The 20,254-nt window shown below is 45.3% G+C and overlaps 1 pseudogene across 1 annotated transcript; it reads right to left on the bottom strand.

Moving 5' to 3' along the window:
* Positions 1 to 703: 703 nt before the first annotated feature.
* Positions 704 to 19,072, bottom strand: LOC145350699 (cystatin pseudogene; annotated as a pseudogene). Its single transcript, XR_013888246.1, has 3 exons — positions 18,857 to 19,072; positions 8,316 to 8,423; positions 704 to 975 (listed from the first exon to the last, which is right to left on the bottom strand). The product of XR_013888246.1 is annotated as a cystatin pseudogene (transcript).
* Between the last annotated feature and the right edge of the window lie 1,182 nt (positions 19,073 to 20,254).

Here is a 20,254-nt window from a genome sequence, read left to right as displayed (position 1 = left end):
AAGTGCTACATTATAGAGTTCCTGGTCTCTGTTGTCAGCAGCACTTGAGGGTAGAGTGCAAAAGTCAGAATTACAATGTCACAGGCCCTCATTTACTAGGATTCAAGGGTTGATCTTAGCAAGGGACAGAAAACAGGGGATTTTAGGCAAGAGCACAGGAAATCAGTTAAACTGGCAGGAGAATGAACTGCTTGCTACTGTTGTGCTGACATTACACCAATACAAACCTTGATAAATCACCATCCAACAGTTGTCTCAATACATCTTCCATGTAAACTAGTGTATCTAAAATGCTCATGTCTATTACACGGAGCCCAAGATATTTTCTTGGCTCAGTGGTAAAATATAGAGCAAAGTATTTTTCAGGCAGCAAGTGAACTTGTAGATGTTCCCATCACCAAATCCATCCGAACAGAAGTAGAAAAATCCCAGACCTAGTCTTGGGGATATGGGAATAACATGAAGTACGGCATTGAGAGAGGATCAGCCATGATCATGTTGAATGGTACAGCAAGTTTGAAGACCAGATACCCTACTCCAGCTCCAATTTTTTATGTTTCTTGTCAAAAATAAAAGTGCATTAAAAATTGTATAATCCTTTTAGCAAAGCCTACAATAACTTTCTAACTGGTCTTCTCATGGCAGCTGTAAACATACAGAAGCACAGAAATACAGCACTCCTGCTCATGTTACACATTTTTATTTAACTTGATCAGAAGCTACAATGATTTTGCTGCACAGGTGATGTATTTAACATTTAAATAACATTTCCATAATAAAATAAAGGCAAGAATTGCTTTTAGTGTACTTAAAGCAGAGAGAGCTTTTAGTTAACATTAAACAGCTGGTAGCCAAATGCAAATTAATTAGCTGCAATGCAGAAATTCAGTTGTTTGATGGTCTGCACATTGTCTTTATCAGATCATATTTTCCTTTCCAGGGTACTGAAAAGACCTCAAAGTTGCAAAGCGTTGTCTGAAAAATTAACAGTTTGAAATTAAGTTGCCTTTCTAGGATTTATTCCCTTGTCACTTAAACAAGATCCTGTTATGTTTCCTCTAACAAGGGTAGTTTAAACCTGGAAGTTTCCAATGATGTCTGAGAATAGAAACAGTTTTAATCCATTGGAAAAAAATTGATGCAAAGGTTTGAAATATTCAATCAAAAAACAAAATATTTTGCTTCATCAGGCTGAGGAATAGTGTACCTGCCACTGACTGCAATTTAAACTGCCTACCATTTTTCATTGCACTCTTGTCCCAGCTCTAGAGTTGGGACACCTATAAGGATAATTTCAGCAAAGCCACTTTTCATCATAAGAAATAGGAGCAGGAGTAGGCCATCCAGCCCTTCGAGCCTGCCCCGCCATTCAATAAGATCATGGCTGATCTGTCGCTGCTCAGTTCCACTTTCCCGCCCTCTCCCCATAACCCTTAATCCCCTCTCCTATCAAAAACCCATCAACCCGCGTCTTAAAAATATTTAGCGAGGCAGCCTCCACCACTTCAACGGGCAGAGAATTCCAGAGATTCACCACCCTTTGAGTGAAGAAGTTCCTCCTCAACTCTGTTCTAAACTGCCCCCCTTTTATCTTGAGGCTGTGCCCCCTAGTCCTATTGTCTTTTTTGAGCAGGAAGAGTCTTTCCACCTCTATCCTATCCATCCCATTCATCATCTTATACGTCTCAATGAGATCTCCTCTCATTCTTCTAAACTCTAACGAGTACAAGCCCAGTTTATTTAGCCTCTCCTCATAGCTCAACCCCCTCAACTCCGGTATCAGCCTAGTAAACCTCCTCTGCACTCCCTCCAAGGCCAAAATATCTTTGCGCAGGTGCGGTGCCCAAAAATGCACACAGTACTCCAGTTGCAGCCTCACCAATGCCCTATACAGCTGCAGCAAGACCTCCCTACTTTTATATTCAATCCCCTTCGCTATGAAGGCCAGCATCCCATTCGCCTTCCTGACCACCTGCTGCACCTGCAAGCTGGGTTTTTGCGACTCATGCACAAGGACCCCGAGGTCCCTCTGCACCGTTGCCTGCTGCAGTTTTTCGCCTCGTAAGTAATAGTCCTTCCTACCATTTTTCCTACCAAAGTGGACCATCTCTCACTTGCCAACATTAAATTCCATTTGCCATTTCCTGGCCCATTCGCTCAGCCTATCTAGATCCTTCTGCAGACTCTCCACACCCTCCGCACAATTTGCCGTTCCCCCAATCTTGGTGTCATCAGCAAATTTCGACACTCTACACTTGGTTCCCTCCTCCAGATCATCTATATAAATGGTTAAAAAGCTGAGGCCCCAGCACTGACCCCTGGGGCACTCCACTAGTCACCATCCACCAATCCGAATAGCACCCGTTGACCCCCACTCTCTGCCTCCTATTTGACAACCAATCCTCTATCCACGCTAACACCCTACCCCCAACTCCATGTCCCTCGACCTTCTGCAATAACCTCTTGTGAGGCACTTTGTCAAACGCTTTCTGAAAATCTAGAAAGACCACATCCACCGGCTCTCCTCTATCCACCGCCCTAGACACATCCTCATAGAACTCCAGTAAATTTGTCAGACACGACTTCCCTTTAATGAAACCGTGCTGCGTCTGCTCTATCAAGCAATTCCCTTCAAGATGCCTCGCAATTTCCTCCTTAATGACAGATTCTAACATTTTACCTACCACAGACATTAAACTAACCGGCCTATAATTCCCCGCCTTTTGCCTGGCACCCTTCTTAAACAACGGCGTAACATTAGCCGTTTTCCAATCATCCGGCACTTCCCCGGAATCCAGCGACGTTTGGAAAATAACCACCAAGGCATCCACTATCACCTCCGCCATTTCTTTCAGAACCCTCGGATGCATTCCATCCGGTCCTGGGGACTTGTCCACAATCAGCCCCTCCAGTCTGTCGAGCACCGCCTTTCTAGTAACAGTAATGTCATTAAGACCCTCCAGTCCTACCACCTTTCTATCGCTAACACCCGGCAAATTATTCACGTCCTCCTCCATGAAGACAGAAACAAAAAAGTTATTCAATACCTTAGCCATATCCCCATCCCCTACCACTAGGTCCCCTTTCTCATCCTCTAAAGGACCAACGTTCACCCTAGCCAGCCTCTTCCTTTTTATATATTTATAAAAACTCTTGCTATCCTTTTTTATATTAAGCGCTAGCCCAGCTTCATAGTTTCTCCTACCCTTCCTTATCAACTTCTTTGTCAATCTTTGTTGACATTTAAACCTCTCCCAATCCTCTTCTCACCCACTACTCTTAGCTACTCTAAATTCCTCCGCTTTTAGTTTAACACTTTCCTTCACCTCCTTCGTTATCCACGGCTTATTACCTCTCCTCCTACTATCCTTTTTGACCATCGGAATAAATTTCCGTTGAGCACCAAGAAAGATCTCCTTAAAGATCCTCCACTGCTCCTTAACAGACCCACCCTCCAATGCGCTCTCCCAGTCCACATTCGCCAATTCTTCTCTCATCCTACCGTATTTCCCTCTATTCAAACAAAGGACGCGTGTCCGGGAACCCACTTTCTCCTCCTCCATCTGCACCAGAAACTCCACCATACAATGATCACTCTCCCCAAGAGGATCCTTCACCACAAGGTCCCTAATTCTACCCACTTCATTACATAGCACCAGGTCCAAGATAGCTCGCTCCCTCGTCGGCTCCAACACACTGTTCGAGGAAACTATCCCGGCAGCATTCCAAGAACTCTTCCTCGAGCCCCCCACGTCCAACATGGGTCGACCAATCAATATGCAGATTGAAATCCCCCATAACTACGGCCGTCCCATTCCTGCACGCCGCACTTATTTGCGCGTTAACAGCCCGCCCCATCTCCAGATTATTCGGGGGCCTATAGACGACACCCACCAGCGTCTTCCTCCCTTTGCTGTTCCTAATCTCCACCCACAACGATTCCACCCTCTGCTCCTTGGCTCCAATATCATCCCTTGCTACCACCGTGATGCTATCCTTAATCAGCAGAGCTACGCCCCCCCCCCCCTTTTCCCTCCTGTCTATCCTTCCTAAACACTTGATAGCCCTGTACATTCAGCTCCCAGTCCCTGTCACCCTGCAGCCACGTCTCTAATGGCCACCAGATCGTATCCATTTGTGTCGATCTGCGCCATCAGCTCATCCACTTTATTCCGAATGCTTCGTGCATTCAGATAAAGTGCTTTCATCCCAGCCTTCACCTGGACCCTATTTGCTGCAACGCCACCAACTATACTCACGCCCCCTACTCCCTCTATTATTGGGACATCCTCGGCCTCTTCATGAACTAATGACATTCTCCTGCAGGGCTGTCTTCAGTTCACTAATTTAGTTTTTAAAAAAAATCCTTCAAACTGCTCCTCACCAGGAGGAAGGGGTGGGGCTCAAGTTTTCCAAAAGTCTGCAGTTCAATTCAGAAGTCCCAAACATGCATGCACACACAGCAGTGAAACTGCAGTGCTCATGCTTGCAACCAACCCCCCCTTCCCCTGGCAATGACACACCATTCCCCTCCACAGACGACATTAGAGATCCCACCTAACCCCCCCACCCCCATCACTCTCCCTCTTATCTTCCTCCCTCCATAATCCCAATGAATGTCTCCCACTATGCCCATTTACAGAGTGTCCATGTCACCACAATAACACATTTCACCCCAATCTCCACATTGAAGTCCTGCCTTGGCTCCCCTCAGTACAAAACAGCAACTGCATGTAATTTGTCCAAACTGTGCAGCTGAACTGTCTTGAGACACCTGCAATAAGCCCCTAGGATGGGTAGACAGGCAAGCAGAGCAGGAAATTGACTACTACAAATACAACCTCCAGATTCTTTAAGGTTGAGCTAGCATGTCTCCTGGAGGACAGGAGGGATACCTTACTCCTCAGTTAGACATGAGCCAGGAGAAGGGAAGTCAGAGCAGCCTGGGAGGCAGTGGCAGTCAATGCAAAGTAATTGGCAGAGAACTGGCTGCCAGTGCAGGAAGAAATTGAATGACCACATTTGGGCAGCAAGAGTGCACATCCTGTTGTGGCTTGTTTCCCTTATGTGACACCTGCTGTACACATCCCCCTGCAAACCAGGCTTCCAGCCCCTGACCACATAACACTTGTCCCCAAACAAACACTGCCACACCACACCCTGTCCCCCATGATCCCCCACCCCCCCCCCCCAAAGTCCTCATTCAACCCCTGCCATCACAGGCCCACCCCTTGACACCCAACATGCTTCCTGCCATCAGTCTTCACATCTCTCCTTCCATCTCCACAAGAAAAGAAAGTCCATAAATCAGTCAGAAACAGGAAAGGCAGAGGATGGTTTGTCTGAAATAAGAATTCTCATGTTTTTTGAGGAGCATGTGCTGGATCTGGTGGGGAGGATGAAAACCTGTTATCATTACTGACAACCAGGTCAAGCTGTCACTAATGTGAGCACCTGCCAATCCTCCAAATGGTTGAGATACCTTGTCATTTGCATGCATTGCAAGTTCATGTCCTTCCCTTGCGCTCAACCTTGTGTCCTGTGTTGCACAAGATGACCCTGATGCACCAGGCCCATCTGGCATCATTGACCTCCTTCCCCAACAGCTCTGAAGACACTTCAGGAAGGGCAAGGAAGAAACTACCAAGGCCAGCACCAGTTTGTTTTATTAAAAAAGCAAAGTCACAGTTCACTATCCCAGAGACTATGACTTTGGTGGGTCAATTTAGGGGTCAGTCTTCTGTGTCACTGGACTGCACAGCACCTGTTAGATGTACAATCAGGCAGAGGCAGGAATATCTGAGGCTTCTGGCATGTGGAGGCAAGAACTCAGCTGGCCCCATACCAGATGTTGGGCCTTGGCAATTAATTCTACCTCAGTTGCTGGATGTGCAGCAGTGAATACAGGAGGGGGATGTTGGCAACACTGAAGGAATTGCGAGGCTGTTGGGAGGAGTCAAAGCTTACAGGTACTGTAGCAATTGCTGGTACTGTTTGGTACCCAGGCCAACAGTGCAAGGGTGGTGTCCCAAGCCATGGCCCAGTCATAGCAGGCTACAGAGATCCAGAGGGCCATGGCTGAATCACTCAGGAGCCTTGAGATTCTGTGGCCCATGGCTGAGGCTTGAGAGGTTGTACAAGACCCAGTGGGACAGTGCCAAGATACAGTGGGCTAAGACTGCAGCCCTCAAGAGCATGGCCCACTCAGTGGGGCATGACTGAGGGGCTGTGAAGCCTGATCCAGTTTCACAGAGCAGTTGCTGCTGCCATCAATAAATGGCCCCAAACTCAGAGGGCCACTGGCAAGGGCTCACACACCAATGGGCTAATGCAGGTGAGCCTCTGGCACTGACAGGGCCAGATGATGCCAGAGCCTTTGGAATTCAGTCCAGAAGCCCTGTCATTGTATGGAGCAACCCAGGAACCTATTGGCATTCCAAAGGAGGAGGAAGGGCTGCAGCCCATGCCAAGGCCTTCTGACTCCTCCCTTCCTAACACTGGTGCATCTCATGGGCACTGAGTTGCACAGGGTGGCAGGGATACATCTGTGACACCTAGAAAGCCAGCTGGGGCCCTCCAGAGGACACACACCAAGGGCATCACAAGCCACAGGACACAGAATGCAACTGATTATCTCCACCTCATGTACATTTTGGGGGCACAGCTAGACAGTGGTAGACCATACAAGGTTAAGTTGTAGGGTTACAAAGAGGGTACAGGTGAAGGAGTGTACCATTTATTTTGAGGGAATTAGGCATAGTTTGGTTTCACAGTCCATGTTCAGCATGAGCACTGAGTTATTGCACTGTTAATGATAAAAATGTTATTGCACCCCACTGCTGAGATTAATATGTCTTTGATTATCCTTCAGCAGGGATGACCATAGCCTGAGCTTAGCCTCAGGGGCTCTAAACATTGCAGCAGCAAGGTACTGAGGTCCTTTCCCCTATGTACCACAATCACCAATTTCAGCCACATGTTCTTTATCTGTCACTCCACTTACAATCAAGGTAGTCAAAACCATGAGTGCCAGTTCTGGGTGGCATGCAGGGCCACCAAGTCACTGAAGCTGCAATGGCATCCCAGAACCAAGCAAATACTGTATATTCCCTGTCCCCACCATTCCCAAGGCCCTACAGTAGTGGCTGTGGTCCCTGAACCCCTCTCCCAGATGTGGACCCAGGTGCCAACATGCATGTAGAGCACAGGTAGGAATGAGGATTGCACCAGGGCACAATAAGTGTGCTGCATAGCAAACTGTCATCACTTTCCTGCCTGCAACAGTAATTCACTACTGCAGCCTACCCAGGCCCATTAGCCTTGTTTTACCATGGCATGGGAGAGAGTGATAAGGGTTATGGGGGCAGGGAGTGATTTCCACTGGTGGTCACATACCAACTGCACATGGAGTAGAACCCCTTCCTGTTCAAACCTTTCAGCAAGGGTCCTTTTGCTGCCATTGTGGACATGCCTATCCTGCAGCCTGGGATTCACGCTGGACTTGGCCCAGGTTGAAATTGATTTACTGCCCAGCCCAGGTTTATAGGGGCTCTGTCACATTTGTGGAAAGAGAACTGGGAGCCCCCATAGAGGTCCACATTGGTGGCCCAGGACCTAGTGGTGTAAATGTTGAGGGCTGTTGTGTCCTTCACCAGTAATTGTATCCTTGTGCCCAGAGGTGCCAAGTCCTGCAGGACATGGCAAAGGTCCCCTGGGCCAATTGGCAGCCAGCCCCTGCTCCAATGAGCACCTCCCTCTCCTCCTGTTGCAGCCTGTGGTCTGGACTGCCCTTGCAGTGCCCACAATTCCTTCTTCATCACACAAGCAGCCACAAGAAGAATCACTACAGCTATGAAACCAATTGACAAGTCCATTCTCTAATTTGGGGGTGGGGGGCCTTCGCTCTCCCCTACTCCCACAGAACCCCAGCACTACTGGTCCTAGATAGCACTGCCTCAGGTCCCAAGGGAAGCAGCTGCTGCTGAGGTCAGAGTGGCACCCGAAGCTTTTATAAAGCAGGTGTTTTAATCGCTGTTTTGAGTTGTCCCCAACAAGGTTGTTAAGGTAATGAGGTTGGGAGAGTACCATGTTATTATACTGAGATGCATGTAAATGGGTGTCTCACCCATTTTGGGTGAGTTCCATATTGTGCCTGGATTTTTTTTGATAAGATGTGAATGGGCATGAAGTGCCATTCCCTTTCATTGACTCACTCCTGATTTTATGACCTAATGTTGTTGAAAAACATTCGTGATGAGGTAATAAGATCAACCTCCCACCCACCCCCATTCTTGTAACAAAATGTTAAGTTTTACCTGTGGATCTGCTTGCAAATCACAGGATTCCAGATCTTGAACCTCACTCTTTCTACACTGTGTTCTCCCCAGTTCAGCTTCAAGGAAGTAAATCACTCCAGCAACAAGCTGAAAAGAAAACATGTTAAAAAACCAAGCCCTGATAAGAACACAAGAAATAGGAGCAGGAGTAGGCCATCTAGCCCTTTGAGCCTGCCCTGCCATTCAATAAGATCATGGCTGATCTGAAGTGGCTCAGTTCCACTTTCTCCCCATGACCCTTAGTTCCCTTGCCTACCAAAAACTTATCTACACGTGTCTTAAATATATTTAGCGAGGTAGCCTCCACCACTTCAACGGGCAGAGAATTCCAGAGATTCACCACCCTTTGAGTGAAGAAGTTCCTCAACTCCGTTCTAAACTGCCCCCCCCCCCCCCTTATCTTGAGGCTGTGCCCTCTAGTCCTGCTGTCCTTTGAGCGGGAAGAATCTCTCTACCTCTACACTAACCATCCCTTTCGTTATCTTACACGTCTCTATAAGATCCCCCCCAGTCCTTCTAAACTCCAACAAGTACAGACCCAGTCTATTTAGTCTCTCTTCATAGTCCAACCCCCTCATCTCTGGTATCAGCCTGGTGAACCTCCTCTGCACTCCCTCCAAGGCCAAAATATCCTTGCGCAAGTGCAGCAACCAAAACTGCACACAGTACTCCAGCTGCGGCCTCACCAGTGCCCTGTACAGTTGCAGCAAGACCTCCCTGCTTTTATATTCTATCCCCCTCGCTATAAAGGCCAGCATCCCATTCGCCTTCTTGATCACCTGCTACACCTGCAGACTGGGTTTTTGCATCTCATGCACAAGGACCCCCAGGTCCCTCTGCACCGTAGCATGCTTCAGCTTTTTACCCTTTAAATAGTAATCCCTCCTACTATTATTCCTACCAAAGTGGATAACCTCACACTTGCTAACATTGTACTCCATCTGCCAGGTCCTCGCCCACTCGCTTAGCCTGTCTAGATCCCCCTGCAGACTTTCCACACCCTCTGCACAATTTGCATTTCCACTTATCTTTTGTGTCATCAGCAAATTTCAACACCCTACACTCAGCCCCCTCCTCCAGATCATCTATATAAAATGGTAAATAGTTGAGGCCCCAGCACCGATCCCTGTGGCACTCCACTAGTCACCAACCACCTATCAGAATAGCACCCATTGATACCAACACTCTGCCTCCTATTAGACAACCAATCCTCTATCCACGCTAACACCTTACCCCCAACTCCATGCCCCCTAACCTTCTGAAGCAACCTTGTGTGGCACCTCATCCAACGCCTTCTGAAAAATCGAGAAACACCACATCCACCAGTTCCCCTCTGTCTACCGCACTAGTCACATCCTCAAAGAATGCCAATAAATTTGTCAGACACAACTTTCCCTTAACGAATCTGTGCTGCATCTGCTCTATCAAACAATTCTTCTCAAGGTGCCTCGCTATTTCTTCTTTGATGACGGATTCAAGCATTTTTCCCCACAACAGATGTTAAACTAACTGGCCTATAATTCCCTGCCTTTTGCCCGCTACCCTTTTTAAACAGCGTCGTAACATTAGCTGTTTTCCAAACTTCTGGCACTTCCCCGGAATCCAGCGAGGTTTGGAAAATAATCACTAAGGCATCTACTATCACCTCTGCCATTTCCTTCAGAAGGGGATGTCAGAATTATGTTCTGCAAGTGTTAAATCCAGTCCACTCCTTACAGCTAATTTCTGCACAAAATGTAATCCCCAATAATCTGAATTGAGCACAGGCATACAGTCAAGAGTTCTCAGCAAAAAAATTAAGTTAACAACAAACTTTCAACTGCTTGCACTCTTCACAAATTAAATTTTGGCTCACCATTCATCATGTAACTTAATTTCCAGGCAATCCCACTGATTGATGTAGAAAGTGAAATTGAAAAGCTGCCCAGTACAATTTACTGTCAGTGATTTAACAAAGATTTGTGCTACGGTTCTCAGTGGTGAATCAAAGTTTCGTTTGTGACCACTGAGAAAAGTCCATTAATTCAAAAGTTATTGGGCATGATTTTCCCAAAAAGTGCCCAACAGCCAGGATCCTTCCCACCTGTTTTCTGGACAAGTTTAGTGGAATGAATTTATGGCACATTGTACAGAGGCTGTCACAAGATTTACACCATTGATGTGGGTGCAGAGCCAAATCCTGCTCAAGAGGCTGGCATTGAACTGCAGAGGGGACTAGCATGCATACCAATTGCTGGCTCTGACTGTGCCTCCCCCCACCCTCAGGACTCACCCTCTTGGCACTGCCTGGATACCAGGATGCCACCTCCTGCTCCCGACCTCATCAGGTCTCAATGGCCTTGGATCCCACCAAATGCATTGCACCTGATCCTTGTGGGAAACATACATGATCCTCACTGTTGTGGACTTCCACCAGCTGGGGCAAAAACTTTAGCTAGCTTGGACAATTGGGTCTGGGCTTGCTAAATAGATGCTAAGTATTAGGATTTTGTAATCAGCCTTGTCCAAGAAATAGTGCAAGGCTGATTACGTCCAGAAAAATGGATGGGCAAGATTGCAACTGGCCAGATGCCAGTTGCAAATCCTGTTCTCTCCCCACCTCCACACTTAAATTTCTCAGCCTGCTGTGGTACGTTAGTAGTGCACCACACCAAAATTATGCACAGAGTACAAATGTTAGCATCACTCCTGCTGTGTTCCAGTAAATGGCTCAGGTACAGGTGCTACACATTGTTTCGAGGGGGAAGGGAGAACAGTGAAACCTAGAGATTTCAGATGTGACTAAGGACAGAAGATGGATAGCAAAATGAAATAGAAGCAAAGAAACTTATGGTAAATGCCAGATTCAAAGAATAGTAGAGAACCAAGCAGAATACAGAAGGTACAAAGTAGAACTGAAAAAAGTGGGCAAATACAGTAACAGAATATTGGCAGGCAAGAAATTCAAAAATCTTTTATTTAAAATAGAAAAAGACACCTCAAAAGGCAGAGAGTGATGAGGGACTAAAAAGGGAGATCCTCTTGAGGGCACAGTTGAGGTATTAAATAAGCACTTTGGCAGTACCTTCTGTGAAAATAAAGTAACTGTTTAGACAAAAGAGAGGTACAGGAGAAATCAAAACAAAATTGGATAGAATTCTGGTCATCTCATTAAAGGCCGGGTGCAGCTGCACTAGCGAAGGCACAGATTTACAAGGATCTTTCCTGGGCCAGTAAATTGCAGCTTTGAGGAAAAGTTAGATAGGCCTGGCTCAATCTTTTTGAAGAGGAGAACAAGGGAAGATTTGACTGAGGTATACAAGGTTATGAGGAGCCCCGAATTAAGGGAAATGGGTTCTTCCCATCCACTCAGAGTGGTCAGTGACTAGGAGGTCACAGAATTAAAGTGATTGGTAGAAGGGTTAGAGGGGAAAAAGAGGAAATTTTTTATCCAGAGGGCAATAGGAGTCTGGAACTCACTACCTCAAATAAGAGGCAGAAATACTCAACTCATTGATAAGATGCTTGGATATGCACCTGAAATCCCACAACTCTCAGGGCTACAACCAAGTTCTGCAGAATAAGCTAAGGCTGGGTTTGGCTGGCGTAGGCATGATAGGCCAAAATCTTTCTACATTTTCTAAATTCCTGGAAAGGAGGAATGTATAGGGATGTGGAAAGAGTGGGGGACTGGCAATAAGTGAATTAATCCATGGAGGGATGATACAGCTACAAAGGGCTGAATGGCCATCTTCTCCACAATAAACTCTAAACATGTAAACTTAAATATTGGCAGCACTCAAAATAGGAAAGTCACTTGAGCAGATGGAATGCATCCTAGCTGCAGAAAGAGTCTTCACAATGGGAAGGCTATTAAAACTCAAGAACCCTGTCTTTAATAATACAAGCCCAGAATACAAATGCACACAATTTACACTAAACCTTTATAAATCACTGTTTAGGCCTCCTATTGCATCCCATTGTGAAAATACATCAAGGCCTTGGAGAGGATACATGGATGAAGAACCTTAGTCTCTCCAAAAAACTAGAAAAGCTAGGACCATTCTCTTTACAGCAGAGATTAATGGAAGATTTAATTAAGTTTGTCAAAACAAGGGAGTTTTAATAGGACAAAACTGTTTCCACTAGCAGTAATATTGGTAACAAATAGGCTTGTATTTGTATGATGCCTTTCATGAAGTCCCAAAGCATTTTACAGCCAATTAAGTACTTTAATTTTTTTGTTACCATTGTAATATAGGCAACACAAAGCTCTCAGAAATGGTGATATGACAATGACCAGATAACATCATCTTGATATTGACTCAGCTCAATATTGGCTAGGGCCCCAAGAAGAACTCCCCTGCAATTCTTCAAAATGTGCCAATCTTTCACATCCATCAAGCAGATGGGCCTTGGGTTTAATGTCTCAGCCTAAAGATGGCACCACAAAGTGCAGCACTTCCTCATTACTGCACTGGAATGTCAGCATCAATTTGTACCCTCAATCTCTGGAGTAACTGGACTCAACATTGTGACAGATTTAAAATAATTGAAAATAGTGGTGTTGAAATGACTACTTTAAAATGTTCAGTTATGATGACCTAAAAGGCAAGGTCTGAAAGTTTGGTGAATGGAGATTCAATGGCAACTTTGAAAATAAATTTCACATACTTGATGTAGAAAAGATTGCAGGTTATGGGTCAAATAGCAGGAGAGTGGGACTAATAGCTGCTGACCTCCTCTAATGCTGACTGATTCTATTATTTTTAGGCTCTTCAGAACTGAAAATTAAAGAAACAAACATTAGTAAAACTAGAAGTGGAAAAAGGAAAAAATACAGCAAGTAGGAACAGAATTATTACTGCAAGTTGCAACAGGTCAGTAATGAATAAAAGCAATGAATACAGCTAAACATTAGAGGCAAAAGCCTATCACTAAATAAAGTCCATGTGGGGAGGGGGAAGGGGGCAATCTAGTACAGTACATTCATCAGAAGAATTCCCAATAACTCCTCTCCATTTTACTTCAGCCTTTCATTCGGCTCAAAAAAGTAGTGTATGTTCAAGATCTACCCAAGGGCTTGAGCACATAATCCAGGCTGACTGTAGGAGGATTGTACCATTAGAGGCGCCATTACATTGACTTGAGGGGCAGAAAGAAAGATTGCATTGCACTATTTGAAGCAGAGAAGTTACAAAGAAACTGACCATTCATCCTAATCATTTTTGTTTGGCATGCTCATTCAATAGATAGTCCTGATCATAATTAATCACACTGTTCCCCTATTCTTTTGTCCATCATCTAATTAAACACTGAATGTTGGCAGTTTCTGTCTCAGCTACTAACCCCAGAAGTAGTAACATTTGTACTCTGCATAATTGGTATGCATGCTAGTCCCCTCTGCAGCTCAATGCCAGCTGCTTGAGCAGGATTTGGCTCTGCGTCCCTGTCAATGGTGTAAATCTTGTGACAGCCTCTGATGCAGTGTGCCATAAATTCATTCCACTAAACTTGCCCAGAAGACAGGTGGGAAGGATCCTGCCTGCTGGGCACTTAGCTACTTTTTGGGAAAATCATGCCCAATAGCTTGTGAATTAATGGGCTTGCTAAATAGATGCTAAGTATTAGGATATTGTAATCAGCCTTGCACCATTTCTTGGACAAGGCTGATTACATCCAGAAAAATGGATGGGGAAGATTGCAACTGCCAGATGCCAGTCACAAATCCTGTTCTCTCCCATCTCCATGCTTAAATTTCTCAGCCTGCTGTGGTACTTTAGTGCACCACACCAACAAAATTATGCACAGAGTACAAATGTTAGCATCACTCCTGCTGTGTTCCCAGTAAATGGCTCAGGTACAGGTGCTACACTGTTTGTGTGGGGGGGGGGGGGGGGGGGGGGTGGGAAAAGAGGGGAACTTCTTCACTCAGGTGTGAGCCCATGGAATTCTCTACCACAGAAACCTGTTGGGGCCAGTTCGTTAGGTATGTTCAAGAGGGAGCTGGACATAGAACATAGAACAGTACTGTACAGCCCTTTCAGCCCCTGATGTTGTGCCAAGCTTTGTCCAAAACCAAGATCCAGCTATCACACTGCCTATCATTCTGGTGTGCTCCATGTGTCTATCCAATAACTGCTTAAAAGTTCCTAAAGTGTCCATGGCCCTTGTGGCTAAAGAAATCAAGGGGTATGGAATGAAAGAGGCAGTGGGATACTGAAAGTGCGTAATCAGCCATGATCATATTGAATGGTGGTGCAGGCTCAAAGGACCAAATTGCCTACTCATGCACCTATTTTCTATGTTCACCCTTCCCTCCAAGCAGAACAGCTCCAATCTATCCTCATGAATGAAGTTTCTCATTGTTGGGAACATTCTTACCAATGTGTTCACATCCTCCCTATAGTGAGACATCCAGAAAAGTACACAACATTCCAGCTGAGGTCTAAATCATGTTGTGGACAACATGTTGCTCCTGTCCTCTATGCCAATGTACTATGTGCTCAATTAACTTCCCTTTCCACCTGTACTGCTATTTTCAATAATCTATGCAAATATAAAATGGATCCCTCTGCTCTTTCAACCCTTTCAGAATATTTTCCTTCAATTTATGAGGCCTCCTGTTAACAACTGGAATTGAGATACAAAATGAAATGGGGGGAAAGCAGGAAAATAGAGATGAGGAACATATCAGCTGTGATCAAATGGCAGAGCAGACTTGATATTCTGTTCCAATATCTTATGAACTTATGAAAAAAGGCTGTTCTGAGAGATTTTGATTTGTGAATTAGCACAATGAGAAAAATAAGTATTTACTTTACCTAGGAGACAACAATGAGGTACAGAAGAGAACCTCAAAAGTGGAGAGATAAGGAAATTGATACATGCTAAAAGGTAGGATCTGCAGGGTGGGTAACTTCAAAGGGAAAAAAATGATATATCCGTAGCAAAATAACTGTAGATATAGTAGCAGCTATAATCACAGCCACATGGAGCTGCAGAATCAATCTTTAAGAAAAAAATTCCTGCTGATTGCTTTACAAACTTATGTAAAGTTAAAGCACATGGGATTACAGATAATGTCTCATGACTGATAGAAAACTGGGGAGCAGATAGGAAGCGAACAGTTAACATAAATGGGTCTTTTTTCTGCTTGGCAGTAGGTGACTGACAGGGTTCCAGAGGGATCTGTACCAAGACCCAACTGTTCATATTACATATGATTTGGAAGAGGGAATCAAATGGATCATCTGAAAATTGAGAGATAATACAAAGTTGCATGAGAGGGGAAGCCATGAGGAGGATGCAGAGATGCTTCAGCAGAATTTGGACAGGCTAAATGTGTGGGTATATGCATGGTAGATACAGTATAATGTTGATAAATGTGAGCTTTCCACTTTGATAGCAATAAGAAAAATTATTACTTGAATGGTTGTAAATAGAGAGGGGTGGATACATGGTCAGACATTGATGCCCTTGTGCATCATTTGCTGAAATAAGTGCACAGGTGCAGCAGGTAATAAAGACAACAAATGGCATGTTGGCCTTCATAGCAAGAGAATTTGAGTCTGTCTACTTGGTTTGACCTAAAAGAAAACTGTAAATTGTATAGGGCATTGGTAATGCCACACCAAGTATTATGCACAGTTTGGGGCTAAAGTGATCAAGGGATATGGAAGAAGGCAGTGGGGGGAGAGAGAGAGGATATTCAATATGATCAACCATGATCAAAATGAACGGTGAAGTAGGCTTGAAGAGCTGAATGGCCTACGCTTCTATTTACTACAAGTTTCTCAGTTCACTAAACTGTCTTCTGACCCCATTCTAGATATTATGCAATATTTTATTCATTTCCCCTCACTGCTGATTTCAACAACTGGAAACAGTAGTTGGAAACATTGTGCTTCCAATCTTTGTAATTTAAAACATTGCTCTAACTTAAAAAAGTGTGTTTTTGCATTTCCTCAAACTGGACAATATGGGGCAATACAGATTGATTTAAAGTGCCATAGCAATAAAACATGCAAGCATCTCTCACTGACAATTAGCAGTTTACAGCTGCAATACCAAGGCATATTTTGTATTCATAATTTTAGATAATTAAATGATACTGTCCCAGTGTCCTGTTCAATGCTTTCTTTTCAATATAGCTGTCAATACTCCAAAATTAAAGTTTAACCTTGAGCAAACATCTGCAAGCAACCAAGGAAAAAAAGAGACTATTTTTCTTCATTTTAAGAATGACAAAATGAAAGGAAAGTGCTATTCACTAGACAGGACAACTGGAGACAGGAGGTCGTGTAATGAGACCCCCAGGATTATGTTCAACTAGAATTGGCAACCACGCCCTCCAACAGGTCATCTCTCTCATTGCTGTTTATTGGATGTTGCACTCAAACTGAGTTCTCGACACCAGAGCACCAACTGTGATTGTTAGCATTGCTACTAGCACCAGTGGCAACATGGATGCAAAATATTGAGAGACAGTCAGAAAATGAGAATCTCACCAACCAGATCTTGTTTGATTTTTCCACCCCCCCCGCCCCCACACACAGTGATCAGACAAGGTCCTTACCCAGAAAAGCAGGAAACCATATTTCAATAAATTCGTCTCATTAGAGGTCTTCCCTGCTGAATCTTCCATCTATATTAGGAATTCCACTAGTTTTTGCAAAGCACGAACCTAAACAAAGGGAACCATTGGGACCACAGCTAAGTATAGCCTCCAAGGAGAGGGCCATACCCAAACAGTGCCAAGATGCCCCTCTGGGGAGCTTAATTTTAATTTGGAGGGTGTTTCCTTTTATTCATGATTGTGTGTTGGGGGAATGGGGGTCTGTGTGTATGTTTGGGGAGGGGGAACAGGGGGAGAGTTCACTTCATATCGGCGATCAGGACAACCTTTTAAACAAAAGCACCCTGACTGCAGAATTTCCGATGTTGCTATTATTTTCCAGTTCCAAGTCACCAGTGTGACAGCACTTGCAGATTTCTTTTGCAGAGTGCCACATAATGTGGCAAGAAAAGCCAGCTGTGCAAAAGAGGAAATTTTCACCCCCAATGAAATCTATCACCCCTGACTGACATTTCCATCACTGGCAACTGTCTGAAGTTGACCCAGACCTTTCACATTGTTCATGCTACATCTGACTCCCAAACCCTCATCAGCTCATCACCAAGATAATCAAGTATCACCTCCAAAACACAACCAACCCAACCTTGCCTTTGTTGCCTCCAGACTTGATTATTCCAACAGTCCCTGGACCAGCTTCCCATCTTCTATCCTAGATAAACATGAACTCACCCAAACATCTGTTCACTTCATAGAAAGATAGAAAATAGGATTGGGGTAGGCCATTTGGCCCTTCAAGTCTACTGTACCATTCATCATCCAACACAATAGCTTGGTCCCACATTTCCTCCATATCCCTTGATCCCTTCCACCCCCAAGAACTATACTTAACTCCTCCTTGAAAACATGCACTGTTTTGGCCTCAACTGCTTTCTATAGTAGCAAATTCAACAGCTCACCACTCACTGGTTGAATAAATGTTTCAATCTCAGTCCTAAATAGTTTATCCTTATCCATAAGAGTGATCCTTGGTGCAGGACACCCCCACCGTCAGGAGTATTCTTCCTGTATCACCCTGTCTCATCCTATTAGAATTTATAGATTCATGAGATCACCACTCATTTTTCTGAAGTCCAGCAAATATAATCCCACTAACTGAACCTCTCCTCATGTCAGTCCCACCATGCGAGGAATCAGCCTGGTAAACCTTCACTGCACTCCCTCAATAGCAAGAGCATCCTTCCTCACAAGAGGCCAAAGCTGCCCAAAATTCTAAGCAGATTTTCCTCTGAACCCTGAAATTCCCTCCCTAAGTTTTTCCCCAGTCATTCTCCACCTTTAAAAAACAGTGATTAGCCCTGCTGCCTCACAGCACCAGAGACCTGGGTTCAGTGCCCAGCTTGGGTCACTGTCTGTGTGTGAAGTTTGCACATTCTCCCCATGTCTGTATGGGTTTCCTTCAGCTGCTCCAGTTTCCTCACCCAGTCCAAAGATATGCAGGTTAAGTTGACTGGCCATGCAAAATTGATCCTAGTGTCAGGTGGTTAGTACAGTATATAAGTAGGGTTATGGGTCAGTGCAAACTCAATGAGTTGAATGGCCTTCCTTCTGCACTGTAGGGATTCTATGGTAAAGGCCTGACATCTTTGACTAGATTTGTAAAGCCAGCTGTCCTGATATCTCCTGACTCCCTACCTATGATGTTTAAAATATAATATTCTTAAAAAAAACAACTTGAGATATGCTGCTCCCTTAGAGTTTTTCTATCTCCTTTTCAGTCCTGGTGGACATTAACTCGAACACGCAGAACCCTTTCCCCTTCCCCACTTGCTGGCAGGGTGCTGTCAAAACGTCCCCATAGTTTGAACCTAGATTCTCCTCCCCATGAAGCCTTGCCCTAAACTCATCCTTTAAAACTGGGGCTCTTTCTCCCTGGAGAAGTTGAACACTTCCCCTCGCCCTTTACCTGCTTGCTCGCAGACAAGATTCTCAGCAACTTGCTGGCGTACACGTCGTTGGAAGCTTTGTTGTACTCGGTGACGGCGAACTCAGCGGCTCCCAGAACCTCGGGGCTGTTCGAAGGCACGGACACAGCGCCGCCCAGCGGGCCTGTCCCAGTGCGCCCGCACGCATGCGCACAAACAGCCAGCAGTGCAACGACCTGTGCTCGGCACGCGCTCATCTTCCCGCCTTTTCAAAAACCCAACCGTCCCCTGACCGCAGGCACCGCCCTTAAGTAGAGAGGAGCGGGCGGGCTATGTACGTCATCAACCCCGTCCCACCCACAACGCAACCAATCATAACCCGGGGAAGGCGGCGCAAACGTCTGAGTGACACCCCGGGGGGCGTTGCAGTGATTCGGGGGGGTGGGGTCAGCTCGAGCACCTGAACGGTTGGAGTGAGGAGCTCGCCTCGAGAGTCTTGTTTGTGGTGAGGGGAAAGGTCGAGTTTACAAAGTCAACCTGAGCTGGCAGTCTCACAGACCCAGAGGATTGTGTTTACTGTGATGCAGTATCCCTTTCAGGAACTGCATTTTTAATCTATCCCACAGTTTTTAAAAATATTTTACACAAAGAACAATACAGCACGGGAAACAGGCCCTTCGGCCCAACGAGCCCGCGCCACCATTTAAACATTGTGAGTGCCCTCCTCTACCTATGACCTTTGTCTATGCCTATTGGGGAAGTTTGAGGGAAGACTAATTTGGAGACAATTTGTTACACCAATCAGCTTAAGAGCACATTTTTGGGGGGGGGGGAGGAAACCGGAGCACCCGGAGAAAACCCACGCAATCACGGGGAGAATGTGCAAACTCACAGACACCGGCCCAAATCCACGTATCTGCACAGCAAACAGTGATAGTCACTGAGCTGTCATGTTGCACATCACATGGTCCAGTTTAAGCGCACACTAACAACGTGAAGCACTAGGCAACTCTCAAAGCAACATCCAAGAGCAGCCCTCGCACGACCCACCACATGTATGCCCCTTGTTGGTCAACAAAGCGGACCGAATCACCTGTGAAGTAAAAGAAAAGACATCAATAACGTGCACAACTTAGACAGACATTTACAGAATCCCCAGAGGCACAGAAGTAAAACAAGTGAGCCATGAAATATGTTGGAAGGTCCATAGGAATCAATTGATTCCCAGGGACGTCCCTAGGCTCTTGATCTTTAGCTAGAAAAGTCTCCTGTATCCCTCCATCTCTAGTCCGCTCATGTGCCTATCTAAGTAAGCCTTAAACAACTCTAGTGTGCTTGCCTCCACCACCCTACTTGGCAGTGCATTCCAGGCCCCCACCACCCTCTGCGTGAAAAACCTCCCTCTAACATCTGAATTATACCTCGCCTCACCCTAAACC

Source organism: Carcharhinus amblyrhynchos, chromosome 12 (assembly GCF_965287045.1).
Source record: "Carcharhinus amblyrhynchos chromosome 12, sCarAmb.v2.hapA, whole genome shotgun sequence".
NCBI classification, from domain to species: domain Eukaryota; kingdom Metazoa; phylum Chordata; class Chondrichthyes; order Carcharhiniformes; family Carcharhinidae; genus Carcharhinus; species Carcharhinus amblyrhynchos.
This window is presented reverse-complemented; position numbering and strand designations above follow the sequence as displayed.